The 15,209-nt window shown below is 38.5% G+C and overlaps 1 pseudogene; it reads left to right on the top strand.

Annotated features, from left to right (window-relative positions):
• The first annotated feature begins 3,464 nt into the window (after positions 1–3,464).
• LOC101289438 (28S ribosomal protein S17, mitochondrial-like) lies at positions 3,465–12,445 on the top strand (annotated as a pseudogene).
• The last annotated feature ends 2,764 nt before the right edge of the window (positions 12,446–15,209 follow it).

Below are 15,209 nucleotides of genomic sequence, written 5' to 3' on the forward strand. Positions count from 1 at the left end.
TGGGGGTGGGGGTGGGAGGGAGGTCCAAGAGGGAGGGGATGTATGTATACATATAGCTGATTCACTTCGTTGTACAGCAGAAACTAACACAACATTGTAAAACAACTATACTCCAATAAAAAATAGTAATAAAATAATAAAATTTTAAAAATAAATTCTTTGTTGTCATTTTGGCAATCTTCACAGAATCTTCAACAGGAGTAGGTTCCATCTCAAGAAACCGCTTTGCTCATCCATAAGAAGCAATTCCTCATCCGTTAAAGTTTTATCATGAGATTGCAGCAATTCAGACACATAGAAACAAATAACAGACTTCACTTCTAATTCTAAATCTCTTGCCATTTCCACCACGTCTCCCAACTGAAGTCTTGAACCCCTCAAAGTCATCCATGAGAGTTGGAATCAACTTCTTCCAAACTGGTATTTGATATTTTGACCTCTTCTCACAAATCACAAACGTTCCTAATGGCATCTAGAATGGTGGATCCTTTCCAGAATGTTTTCAATTGACTTTGCCCAGATCCATCAAAGGAATCACAATGTATGGCAGCTATAGCCTTACGAAATGTACTTCTTTGATAAGACTTGACAGTCAAAATTATTCCTTGATCCATGGGCTGCAGAATGGGCATTGTGTTAGCAGGCATGAAAATAAAATAAAACTCATTGTATATCTCCATCAGAGCTCTTGGGTGGCCAGGCACATTTTCAATGAGCAGTAATATTTTGAAAGGAATCTTTTTTTCTGAGGAGTAGTTCTCAAAGTGGGCTTAAAATATTCAGCAAACCATGTTGTAAACAGATGTGCTGTCATCCAGGCTTTGTGCCACTTATAGAGCACAAGTGGAGTAGATTTAGCATAATTTTTAAGGGCCCTAGAATTTTTGGAATGGTAAATGAGCATTGGCTTCAACTTCAAGTCACCAGCTGCATTAGCCCCTAACAAGAGAGTCAGCCTGTCCTTTGTAGCTTTGAACCCAGGCATTAACTTCTCTCTAGTTATGAAAGCCTAGATGGCATCTTCCAATAGAAGGCTGTTTCATCCACACTGAAAATCTGTTGTTTACTGTAGCCACCTCCATTAATTACCTTAGCTAGATCTTCTGGATAACTTGCTGCAGCTTCTACATCAGCACTTGCTGCTTCACCTTGCACTTTTATGTTTTGGAGAGGGCTTCTTTTCTTAAACCTCAAGAACCAGCCTCTGCTAGCTTCAAACTTTTCTGCTGTGGCTTCCTCACCTCCCTCAGCCTTCACAGAATTGAAGGAAGTTAGGGCCTTGCTCTGGATTAGGCTTTGGCTTGAGAGAATGTTGTGGCTGGTTTGATCTTCTATCCAGACCACTAAAACTTTCTCCATATCAGCAATACGGCTGTTTCACTTTATCATTCGTATGTTCACTGGAGGAGCACTTTTAATTTCCTTCAAGAACTTTTCTGTTGCATTCACAACTTGGCTAACTATCTGGTGAAAGAGGCCCAGCTTTCAGCCTATCTCAGCTTTGGACATGCCTTCCTCACTAAGCTTAATCATTTTTAGCTTTTGATTTAAATTGAGACATATGTGACTCTTTCACCTGAAAACTGAGAGACAATTGTAGAGTTATTAATTAGCCTAATTTCAATATTGTTGTGTCTCAAGGAGTTGAAAGGCCTGAGGAGAGGGAGAGAGACAGGGGAGCAGCCAGAACACACACATTTATTGATTAAGTTTGCCTTCTTAAATGGGCATGGTTCACGGTGCCCCAAAACAATTACAGTAGTAAATCAAAGATCATTGGTTACAGATCACCATAACAAATATAATAATAACTTAAAAGTTTGATATATTTTGAGAATTACCAAAATGTGTTGCAGAGACATTAAGTGAGCAAATGCTATTGGAAAAATGGTGCCAATAGACTTGCTCAATGCAGGGTTGCCACAGACTTTCAATTTGTGAGAAAAGTAACATCTTGGAAGCACAGTAAAGTAAAGTGCAATAAAATGAGGTATTCCTGTATAATTTTTCAAAAAATATTTACTTGCCTCTGCATTCAGCAACTATGGCCTAAATAATTCAAACCAATCCTTCTGAAGAAAATTAAGCAGGATGAAATATTATTTTAAATCTTCTTAAAAGAACTGAAAGAGTTTAAAAGATAATGAGAAAGTTACCTGGCTAAAATCTAAGAGAAGGTCAAAACCTGGAGAAGCAAACCTAGCTGGGTTTAATGGCCTTACTGGACAAAGGGCACAGAAGCCAAAAACGTAGGTCCAACCCCAGGCGGAGACTCTCATACCTCATTACTCCATTAAACTAAGGTCTTCCAAAGGGCTACACTCTCAAGGCAAGAGATAACCCAGATTCCTCACCTGGGCGGTTAAGGCAACTTCAATCTCAGAATTTAGATTAAGATAGTCCTAGAAAGGTGAAGGGCCTCAAGTGCCTGGAAGAATCAGATGAAAATCATTATTTCATCTTAGGTTTCTGATTGTTTCTACAGATATTTTTTAAAACATGATGACCAGCACATAAATAAATTAAAGCCAGCACAAGTGAGAATCAACACACACGATGAACAGTTCCAGGAGATATCAGGCCTCCATGCCTATTATGTTTTGGGGGGTTTTTTTTTGGCTGCCTTGGGTCTTTGTTGCTGCGCACAGGCTGTCTCTAGTTGCTGCGAGCTGGGGCTACTCTTCGTTGCAGTGTGCAGGCTTCTTATTGCAGTGGCTTCTCTTGTTGTGGAGCACGGGCTTTAGGCACGAGGGCTTCAGTAGTTGTAGCTCTCAGATTAGTTACTCCATGGCATGTGGGATCTTCCCAGGCCAGGGATCGAACCCGTGTCCCCTGCATTAGCAGGTGGATTATTAACCATGGTGCCACCAGGGAAGTCCCCATGCTTATTATGTTGAAATAATATATAAGCTTGAAAATATCTCCAGGGAAGAGGAAACTATAAAAGCAACATAGCAGATCTGATAAAGAATCAAACAGGGCTTCCCTGGTGGCGCAGTGTTTGAGAGTCCGCCTGCCAATGGAGGGGACACGGGTTCGTGCCCCGGTCCGGGAAGATCCCACATGCCACGGAGCAGCTGGGCCCGTGAGCCATGGCCGCTGGGCCTGCGCATCCGGAGCCTGTACTCCACAACGGGAGAGGCCACAGCAGTGAGAGGCCCGCATACAGAAAAAAAAAAAAAAAAAAAAAAGAATCAAACAGAACTTATACAAATAAAACAATACAATAAATGAAATTAAAAATAAAAGATAGGTGGGTCTAACAACAGATTGGACACAACTTAAGAATTGCAGAACTGAAGGAAAAAATGAGAAGAAACTATCCAAAATGTAGCATGAAAAGATAAAAACATGAAAATTGCCATAGAGAACCAGTGACATATAGGATACAGTGGGTAGATATAACATATTTAATTGGAGGTTTAGAAGAAGAGGCAGAATAAGAGACAATATTTGAAGAGATAATGGCTGAAATTTTTTCAGAAGCGATGGAAGACAATCTACAGATTCAGTATACCAACAAACTGCAAGTAGGAAAAATACAGAGAAATCTTTACAAAGATACATCATGGTGAAACCAAAATATTCAACCACAAAGACAAAATTTTAAAAGGAGCTAAATCTAGATATCCAACCACAAGTAAGTAGGAAATACAAGAAATAGAGGCATATGTTAAACTACCATGAGGATGCAACAATCCAAATCTAGAATGTGGAAAATTCAACTATTAGAATGTCCCACTTCTTCAAAAAATAGATGACATGAAATTAGTGGGGAGTGGAGGTGGTTTAAGATTAAAAGACTTATGGTAAGCAACATGTATTATGGTAAGCAAGCATTTAAAGTGCAAATCACTATTCTTTCTTTAATTATGACATAGGAAGTATTTTATGGAAAATGGAGACTACCATCCCATGTTTGGGGAATTCCCATCATACGAGTCTTGGTAAGAAGCAAAGAGTACCACCCAACATAATATTTAAAAAATCAACTTACCCAGCCTTTCTTACAGCCAGAGCACAGATATATGACCACAGCTCTATCAGTCAGAATTCTCCTACATTAGACTTTGAGACAAACGCTAGTGAATCAAATTGATTTAGTGGAATCAATGCTAGGGCAGGTGGCAGCCATGGTGGTAGCTACTTTTCCAAAGGAGCAGTGATGTTCTAGCGGCAGCATCCAGTATCTAGCATTGATGATGTCAGTGTTGAAAGCAGCAGGATCTGTGGATAGCAGGAGCAGCAGCAGTAGAAACACGGTGGCTTTATGGAGCCAGCTTTGTGGTGTGATTTTGGAAATGGTTCCTGGATGAGAGTTCCCAAGTGTGGCTTTCCAACTCTCCTGGAGAGGCTAAGGTACTAAAATAGTCTTTATTAAATTCATTTTTAGCACAAAAAAAACCTCAAGAGAGTGAGGAATGGATATATAATAGATGAATTAATCAGAATAAGTGCCAGAATAGCAGAGTGAGGACATCCAAAATTTCACTACTCCATAAAAGGAATGAGAACAATGGCAAAAATTGTCAAAATCAACTTTTTCTTAACATTGGAAATAAAGTTTTGCAACAGTCCAAGGAGCTTCTTTTTTTTAATGACTGAATCTCAGAACAGTAAGCTTTGTGACATTGCAACTTCCCAATGAGGGAATACAATGAACAAATTAGATAACCTAGTTGAAATAGGTAAATTCCTAGAAAGACAAAAACTACTGAAACTACCTCAAGAAGAAATAGAAAAACTGAACAAGTAAAGCCATTGAATTAATAATTTTAAAAAACAGGGTTTCTCTGGTGGCACAGTGGTTGAGAGTCCGCCTGTCGATGCAGGGGATGCGGGTTCGTGCCCTGGTCCGGGAGGATCCCACGTGCCGTGGAGCGGCTGGGCCCCGTGCGCCATGGCCGCTGAGCCTGCGTGTCCGGAGCCTGTGCTCCGCAGCGGGAGAGGCCACGGCAGTGAGAGGCCCGCGTACCGCAAAAAAAACAAAAACAAAAACAAGCAAACAAACAAAAAACAACTTTCCATGAAGAAAACCCTAGAACTATAGGCTTCACTGGTGAATTTTACCAAACATTTAAAGAATTAACACTAATCCTTCACAAAATCTTTCAGAAAACAAAAGAGAAGGGAATACGTTCTAACTCATTCTATGAGGCCAATATTATCCTGATATCAAAACCTGACAAAGATATAACAAGAAAACTACAGACCAATAATTCTTATAAATATATACACACACATTCTTTATTTTATGGGGGTTTTTGTTTGTTTTGTTTGTTTGTTCATGTTTTGGCCACACCACACAGCTTGTGGGGTCTTAGTTTCCTGACCAGGGATTGAATCTGGGCCCTCAGCAGTGAGAGCATGGAGTCCTAACCACTGGAATGCCAGGGAATTCCCCACACACATTCTTTCAAAAAGAAAAGAAAAAAAAAAAATCAAAACCCTAGGAAACAGAACCCAGTAACATGTAAAAAGGATTATACATTATGACTAAGTGAGATTTATCCCAGGAATGTAAGGTTGGTTTAACAGCTAAAAATCAACCCCAATGTAACGCACCATATTAATATACAAAAGAACAAAAACTAGATAATAACCTCAATGCACCAGAAAAAGCACTTGACAAAATCCAATACACTTCCATGATTAAAAAAAAAAATTAAACAAACTAGGAATAGCAGGTGTTATGGACTAAATTGTGTCCCCTCCCCCCCCAAAAAAATTTTCATGTTGAAGCCCTAACACCCAATGTGACTGTATTTGGAAATAGGACCTTTAAGGAGATAACTAATGTTAAATGAAGTCATAGGGTAGTACCCTAATCTAATGTCTTTATAAGAAAAGGAAGAGACACCAGAGATCAATCTCTCCCTCCCTCTAAATGTACATACACACACACACACACACACACACACACAAACACAGAAATGGCCAAGTCAGGACACAGCAAGAAGGAGGTCACCTGCAAGCCAGGAAAAGAGACCTCACCAGAACCCAATCCTGCCGGCACCTTGATCTTAGGTTTCTAGCCTCCAGAAATATGAGAAAATAAATGCCTATTGTTTATTTTTTTAATATTTATTTATTTATTTTGGCTGCACCACATCTTAGTTGGGGCACACAAGAACTTCGTTGCAGCATACAAGATCTTTTAGTTGTGGCATGCAGACTTCTTAGTTATGGCATGTGGACTCTTAGTTGCAGAATGCATGCGGGATCTAGTTCCCTGACCAGGGATCTAACCCGGGCCCCCTACATCAGAGGCACACAGTCTTACCCACTGGACCATCAGGGAAGTCCTTAAATGCCTAATGTTTAAACCACCAGTCTATAGTATTTTGTTATGGCAGCCTAAGCAGGCTAATTTAGAGGGGAACCTCCTCAACCTGATAGACTGTCTAAAACACCCCATAGCTAATATCATACTTAATGGTAAAAGACTGAATGCTTTCCACCTGAGATGAAGTACTAGACAAGGATGTCAGCTCTTGTTACTCCTATTCAATCTTGTACTGAAGATTTTAGCCAGGCCAGCTAGGCAAGAAAGAGAAGTAAAATTTATCCAGGTTGAAAAGGAAGAAGTATCAATAAAACTATATTTGCAGATGACATGACCTTGTATATGGAAAATCCACAAAAATATTAGAATAAATTAGTTCAGCAGGGTGGCAGGATACAAGATCAATGTACAAAAATCAGTTTTATTTCTATTCACTAGCAATGAACAATCCAAAACTGAAATTAAGACAACATTCTTTTTGCAATAGCATCAAAACAGAATGAAATGCTTAGGAATAAATTTAACAAAAGAAATGTAAGATTGGTAAATAGCTAACTATAAGACATTGATAAAAGTAATGAAAGAAGACTTAAATAAATGGAAATATAGCCCACGTACATGGATTTGGCTTAATATCATTAAAATGGCAGTAGTCTCCAAACTGATCTAGAAATTTAATGTAATCACTATCAAAATTTCAGCTGGATATTTTGCATATATTGGCAAGCTGAGCTTAAAATTTTTATGGAAATTTAAGGGACCCAGAATAGCCCAACTATCTTGGGGAAAAAAGAAGAAAGTTGGAGGATTCACACTTCCTGATTTCAAAATTTCCTACAAGCTGCAGTAATCAGGGCAGTGTTTTACTGGCATAAAGATAGACATAGATCCATGGAATAGAGTTGAGTGTCCAGAAATAAATTATTAAATTTATGATCAATTGAGTTTTGATAAGGTTGCCAACACAATGCAATGGGGAAAGAGTAGAATTTTCAACAAACAGTATTGGGACAATTTGATATCTACATGCAAAAAAATGAAGTTGGACACCTACTTTATAACATATACAAAAATTGTATGCAAATATGCAAATGCAAATGGTGAAAGATCTAAATGTAATAGCTAAAACTAAAATTCTTAGAAGAAAATGTAGAAGCATTGGAGTAAATCTTTGCCATCTTGGATTAGGCAATGTTTTCCAAAAGCACAAGTGCAAAAAAAAAAAACAGATAAATTGGATTTCATCAAAATTAAAAACATTTGTGCTTCGAAGTACACCATCAAGTAAGTGAAGACAATCCACAGAATGGGAGAAAATATTGGAAAACACATATCTGATGAACGACTTGTAACTAGAATATAAAAGAAACACAACTAAGAAAAAAAAAGACAAAAAGACAAAAAAAGACAAATTATAAAATGGGCAAAGAATCCAAATAGACATTTCTCAAAAAAAGATATACAAATGGTCGAAAGGTACATGAAGGAATTCCCTGGTGGTCCAGTGGTTAGGACTCCACGCGACCATTGCCAAGGACCTGGGTTCAATCCCTGGTCAGGGAACTAAGATCCCACAAGTCACCCAAAGTGAACAAAAAAAAATAAAAGTACATGAAAAGATGCTGAATATCAGTGGTCATTAGGGAAATGCAAATATCAAAAATGCAATGAAATACTGCTTTGAACATACTAGTATGGCCAAATCAAAAAGACAGACAATAACAAGCTTTGGTGAGAATGTGGAGAAATCAATCCTCATACTTTGCTGGTTGGAATGTAAAATTGTGGCGCCACTTTAGAAAACAATGTGACATTTCCTCAAAAAGTTAAACATAGAGTTACCTTATGACCCAGCAATTTTACTCTTAGGTAAATACCAAGAAAAATGAAAACATGTCCACACAAAAACTTGTACACAAATGTTCATAGCAACATTATTTATAATAGCTGAAAAATGGAAACAATCCAAATGTTCAACAACTGATGAATGGATAAACAAAATGGTATATATCTGTGCAATAGAATATTATTTAGTCACAAAAATAATAAAGTACTGACACATAATACAACATGGATGATATTTGAAAACATGCCAAGTGAAAGTAGCTAGACACAAAAGGTCACATGTTATACAAATATTATATATGAAAATGCTATATGATATTATATGCCCAGTTATATGACATTATATGCCCAGTTATATGAAATGTCCAAAATATGTAAATCCATAAAGACAGAAAATAGATTAATACTTGCCCAGGGGCTAGAAGAAGACACAGTAAGAAATGACTGCTGATGTGTATGGGATTCCTTTTTTGAAGAAAAAATTCTAAAGTGGTGATGAATACACAGCTCTATAAACTTACTACAAACCACTAAATTGTACATTTAAAAAATAAATTTTATGTTATGTGAATTATATCTCTTTAAATTTGTGACTAAAAAAAAAAAAAGTTGTGACTAAAAAAAGGTACATTAATCCAATACAAAGTATACACCTTTATTGAAAACAGATTTGAACTATCAACTCTGACAAGACAGTTTTTAAACACATTAAGGGAAATTTAAACATGGACATCACAATGGTATTTAGTTATCTTTTAAAGAAAGTTCTTACCTGTTAGAGATACATACAAAAATATTTATGCTAAAATGATATGGTATATGGTATGGTATTTACAGCATAAAAAGAAAGAGGTAGAATAAAACAAGTTTGGAATGACACTGATAATTTTTTAATTGGGTAGTGGGTACATGAGTTCATAATATGATTATTTATAATTTAGTGTATGTTGTAAATTTCCACGTAAAAGTATGAAAAATAACTAATAAGAGAGTAAGATAACAGGAAGCTGGGGAGAGAAGCATTATTTCCAAAAGTGTAGTAAAGCTTATTGCTGACTTCTGAATAGAAACAATGGAAGTGGGCTTCCCCGGCGGTGCAGTAGTTAAGAATCTGCCAGGACACGGGTTCGAGCCCTGGTCGGGGAAGATCCTACATGCCGCGGAGAAACTAAGCCCGTGTGCCACAACTACTGAGCCTGCGCTCTAGAGCCCGAGAGCCACAGCTACTGAGCCCACGTGCCTAGAGCCCATGCTCCGCAACAAGAGAAGCCACTGCAATGAGAAGCCTGCGCACCGCAACAAAGAGGAGCCCCCGCTCGCGGCAACTAGAGGAAGACCACATGTAGCAACGAAGACCCAACGCAGCCAAAAATAAATAAATAAAACAAATAAAATTTTAAAAAAAAGAAACAATGGAAGCCAGCCAATAGTGGAATGGTATATTTAAAAATGCTAAAAGAAAATAACCAGAACTGAGAATTCTCTATCAGCCAAAAATTTTTCAAGATTGGAGGTGAAATAAAAATATTTTCTGAAAGAAGAAAATATTAAGATTTCATCTTCGGATCTTCCGTGGTGGTGCAGTGGTTAAGAATCTGTCTGCCAATGCAGGGGACACAGGTTCGAGCCCTGGCCTGGGAAAATCTCACATTCCGCAGAGCAACTAAGCCCATGCACCACAACTACTGAGCCTTCACTCTAGAGCCCGTGAGCCACAACTACTGAGCCCAAGTGCCACAACTACTGAAGCCTGCACGCCTAGAGCCCGTGATCCGCAGCAAGCGAAGCCACCGCAATGAGAAGCCCGCACACCACAACAGAGTAGCCCCCACTCGCCACAACTAGATAAAGCCCGGGCACAGAAAGGAAGACACAATGCAGCCAAAAATTAATTATTAATTAATTAATTAAAAAATAAAACACTTCATCATGAGGAAGCTTTCACTAAAGGAGATTCTAAAGCCAATAGTAAATATAGATCCTAGAGGGAAAAGGCCTGAGATACAAAAAGGAATGAAGAAAAAAAAAAAAAACTGTAGATGTGGGAACGTGTAAATGAATGTTGGCTATGAAAAAATTAATTTTTATAAATTCACAAAACAGACTCACAGACATAGAAAACAAACTTATGGTTACCAAAGAGGATAGTTGGGCGGGGCGCATAAATTAGGAGTTTGGGATTAACATATACACACTCTACATAAAACAGATAAATAACAAAGACCTACTGTATAGCACAGGGAACTATATTCAATATCTTGTAATAACCTATAATGGAAAAGAATCTGAAAAAGTATATACATATCTGAATCATTTAGCTGTACACCTGAAACTAACACAACATTGTATATTAATTATACTCCAATTTTAAAACATGGTTGAAAGAAAAATCATGATTAGGATTTGTGGTTTTCAGATTTTTTTTGTTATGAAGGAGAGCATAAATATCTTTGTAAATATTCTTTATTCCTTTAGATTGGAGTAATTCTTATACATTTCTCAAAGTAGTATAATTTTATACCTATTATCATATTTTAAAATTTTATTTAATTTATTTTTATTTTTGGCTGCGTTGGGTCTTCGTTGCTGGGTGCGGGTTTTCTTTAGTTGCGGTGAGCGGGGGCTGCTCTTCATTGCCATGGCTTCTCTTGTTGCGGAGCTCAGGCTCTAGGCGCGAGGACTTCAGTAGTTGTGGCTCGCGGGCTTCAGAGCGCAGGCTCAGTAGTTGTGGTGCACGGGGCTTAGTTGCTCCGCAGCATGTGGGATCTTCCAGAACCAGGGCTCGAACCCATGTCCCCTGCATTGGCAGGCGGATTCTTAACCACTGCGCCACCAGGGAAGCCCCCTATTGTTATATTGCTCTCCAAAAAGACTGAATAATCTACAGGGCTATTTACAACATCATTGTACTAGTCAATATTTTTGTTTCATTTGACAACATTGGTGTTTACTTTTTTTTTCTAGTTTAAGAGAGATGTAATGGTAGCTTAAGTTCTTTTAGTTTGTTTTCTTTACATTTTAATATGACTGAACTAGTTATTTCCCAAAATGCAAAAGAAATATGATTATTTACCTTATCAGTTTTTTACTGAAGAAGGATATTTTGACTGTCATTTTGGCCATTCAGAATATTCTCATATACCACTATTTATTCTTCGCATTAGCCATAGGGCAGACAGTTATTACATCGCATAGAAACTGACCTAAGTATGCGGAAATATTAGATTCGCCAAATGTTAGACCATCTAGTACAATGGGGAGAATCCTGAATGATCAAAAGTTATCCTCATAGGGGCTTCCCTGGTGGCGCGGTGGTTGGGAGTCCGCCTGCCGATGCAGGGGACGTGGGTTCGTGCCCCGGTTCTGGGGGATCCCGCGTGCCGCGGGGCGGCTGGGCCTGTGCGCCGTGGCCGCTGAGCCTGGGCGTCCGGAGCCTGTGCTCCGCAGCGGGAGAGGCCGCGGCAGTGAGAGGCCCGCGTACCGCAAAAAAAAAAAAAAAGTTATCCTCATAATTTTCTCATGCATTTTCTAAGAAAGAACATAAATTATCAGTCTTTTACCAAATTCAAAATGAATTTTACTGATAAGAATGACATCAAATAAAATTGATTTCACCTAAAACTGAACATGATAGGGAATTCTCTGGTGGTCCAGTGGTTAGGACTCTGCCCTTTCACTGCACGGCCAGAGGGGAAAAAACAAAAGACAAAAAGCCTGCACATGATAAAATTAGTGATACACTTTTTATTTTTTAAAAATCGCATCTCTTTTTATAGCATGGAAAACTTTAAATATTGACTTAAGAAAGCTTACAGACAGTGGAGCCCTGAGGTGACTGCTGACCCCGCTCTGCTGCCACAGGGGGTGGATTCCAGGGCCGAAGCGCCGCGGCATGGGAGACCTCCAGGTGACCAAAGACACATAACGTCAATAGCTCATTCATCCATCCATGCCAGATGGGTCGTGGGGAAGGTGATTGCGACAGCAATTCAAATACCTGCTAAAGTGAGAGTAACCAGGCTTGTTCTGGATCCCTACTTGTTAAAGCATTTTAATAAGTGAAAAACCTACCTTACGATGCTCTTCAGCAGTGCACAGCTGGGAATACTGTGCTTCTCACAGCTTTACCTGTCCCACGGACACAGCACGTGAATCATGAACTGGCTGCGATCATTTTCAAAGTTGGACAAGTCACAGATCTGGTGACCGGGAAACCCTGAGCAGGAACTCCCTACCTTGGGATTCCAGTCAATTCGGAAACCACTCACTTGAACCAAAAATCGGGAAGAACTCGCTATCTCTTTAAAACAGTGAAGGTGGATTGGAAGATAGAGCCAACAGGAAAGATTCCTAAATTCGTTTTACGGAAAAAATGTTTTAACTTCTGTCACAAACTGTCCAATTTATCTTCTAGTATTTATGACATAGCTAAAAGTAAATGAAGTAAAGTCCTTGTTACAATTTTCCATAAAGGCTTATAGTCATTTTTCAAATTTCTTTCTCGGTGAGCATACTTTCCTGTTACACTAAGTATGCCTAGCAATCCACTGCATTATTTTATAAGCTCACTGTTTTAGAAGGTGTATTTTTTTTTATTCAAAGGAATCTTGAATTTATCTTAGAACATTTATTTTGGGAGAATAAAACTTACCTTTTGATATCATAAACAGATAAGGCCACATTAAGTGAATATTTATTTTTGAGGGTATATATTCAAAATTAATTAAAATTTTTCTCTGGGCTTCCCTGGTGGCGCAGTGGTTGAGAGTCCGCCTGCCGATGCAGGGGACATGGGTTTGTGCCCCGGTCCGGGAGGATCCCACATGCCGCGGAGCGGCTTGGCCCGTGCGCCATGGCCACCGGGCCTGCGCGTCCGGAGCCTGTACTCCGCAACGGGAGAGGCCACGGCAGTGAGAGGCCCGCACACCGTAAAAAAAAAAAAAAAAAAAAAAAAATTTCTCTGATTTAACCAATTCTAAACAGAAATATTTTACATGCTTCGTTCAGACTTTATCAGGTTGAAATCTGTATTAATAAGAATGTTGACACAGAAAATAAACTTAAAAATTCAAAAAAAGGAAAACAAATAATGAAGTACAAAACAAAACTTTCAGTTGATAAAAGAAAAACATTTATTAACTAAAAATCAAAGAATGAAATCTTTTTGACAAAATTTAGATATGCAAAATTAGAAATGGAAAAATTTGATTTGGTAGCAATTATGGTCATAAAAAGAAATTATAGGGAATTTTCTGGTGGTCCAGTGGTTAGGACTCCACGCTTTCATTGCCAAGGGCCTGGGTTCAATCCCTGGTCGGGGAACTAAGGTCCCACGTGCAGCGCAGCCAAAAGAAAAAAGAAAAGAAGTTATAGTGGCAAAATCTTCAATGGTAAAATTAGATATGGGCAAAATGTGACCAAATCTTCAAAACAAAGAATTGATTCTGATCAAATTAATTGATTTCAGAGAAATAAAAATAAAATGAAAAACATTGAAAATGGCTTTACTGCTCTCCATATAGAATTAAGCAAAGATTTAAATTTACTTTATATATAGCTATAGAAAAAAAAGGATAATTCATCAGAGTATCATTCTATTAGAATATTTTATTGATAAAAACATGATAAAAATTTACTAATCTCAGAACAGCAGTATAAAAAGTACTCAATTTCATATTAGATGTGTGTGTTGGGGGGAAGGGATGAATGGGTTAGAAAATATTATTTTTATTTGTTAATTTTTTCTTTTGTCTTTATTTCCTGATGACAATTTTGTGGAATAAGTTCAAAAATTTATTTCCTACCACAATTCAGATGTACAGGGAAAAAAACAGAAGTTTTTCTGGTTTTTGTTTTCCTCTCACACTAGACCTTTTATTCAGTGGAAATACAGCATTCTAGTCCATCTTGACATTCTGGGATTCTGTGATTTTGTTTTTCCAAAACAAGATTTTATTCATGGCTACATAATAAATTATCATAAGGCTGTACCATAATGCATTTTTTACCCCACTGATTTACAGTTAAGTTTGGCCAATTACCCACCAATAAAATAACCTTGTAGGGTACAACACAAGTGTTTTTTCAACCTAAAACTATTCTGACCTTCCTCTTATTTAGTGGGAGAGAATTATTAAATATCTAATCCAGTTTAAGCTTTGTCTACCCCAATAATTGAAATGATCCATTTAGTCCCCCAAGAATGGAAACCATGCCTATGGAATATTTAAAGTAGAAAAAGAAAACTGTTATTGGAACTAGGGTAATCATCTTTAGATATTTAAAGGAGTGTTATATGGAGGCATGATTATATTATCCTATGTGACCAAAGAGTGGGACTGGGACAAATAAAATCATGGAAAGGGAAATTCTACTCTGTTTAAGAAAGAATTGTCTGATATTTGGAGCTGTCCACGATTGAATGATTGCTCATGAGAGATGAGATTTACATCATCAGGAATATTCAAGCTGAGGTTCAGGTGTGTTATAAGAGAAGTCAAGCTTTGGTTGAGATCAGATATCCAAAATCAGTCACAGGGAACTTGTTACATGTGGTTTAAGCAGGACCAATGTTTGCAGCGTCAATGTTAGTCCTATAATAATGTCACTTTCTCGGGCTTCCCTGGTGGCGCGGTGGTTGCGAGTCCACCTGCCGATGTAGGGGACATGGGTTCGTGCCGCGGTCTGGGAAGATCCCACATGCCGCGGAGTGGCTGGGCCCGTGAGCCATGGCCGCTGAGCCTGCACGTCCGGAGCCTGTGCTCCGCAATGGGAGAGGCCCGTGTACCGCAAAAAAAAAAAAAAAAAAAAAAATTATGTCACTTTCTTTTTTGTTTTTAAATAAATTTATTTATTTATCTTTGGATACGTTGAGTCTTCGTTGCTGCACACGGGCTTTCTCTAGTTGCGGCGGGCGGGGGCTACTCTTCGTTGCGGTGCGCGGGCTCCTCATTGCACTGGCTTCTTTTTGTTTCGGTGCACGGGCTCTAGGCAAGCGGGCTTCAGTAGTTGTGGCTCTTGGGCTCTAGAGCGCAGGCTCAGTAGTTGTGGCGCACGAGCTTAGTTGCTCCGCGACATG

This window comes from Orcinus orca, chromosome 4 (genome assembly GCF_937001465.1).
Source record: "Orcinus orca chromosome 4, mOrcOrc1.1, whole genome shotgun sequence".
Classification (NCBI taxonomy): domain Eukaryota; kingdom Metazoa; phylum Chordata; class Mammalia; order Artiodactyla; family Delphinidae; genus Orcinus; species Orcinus orca.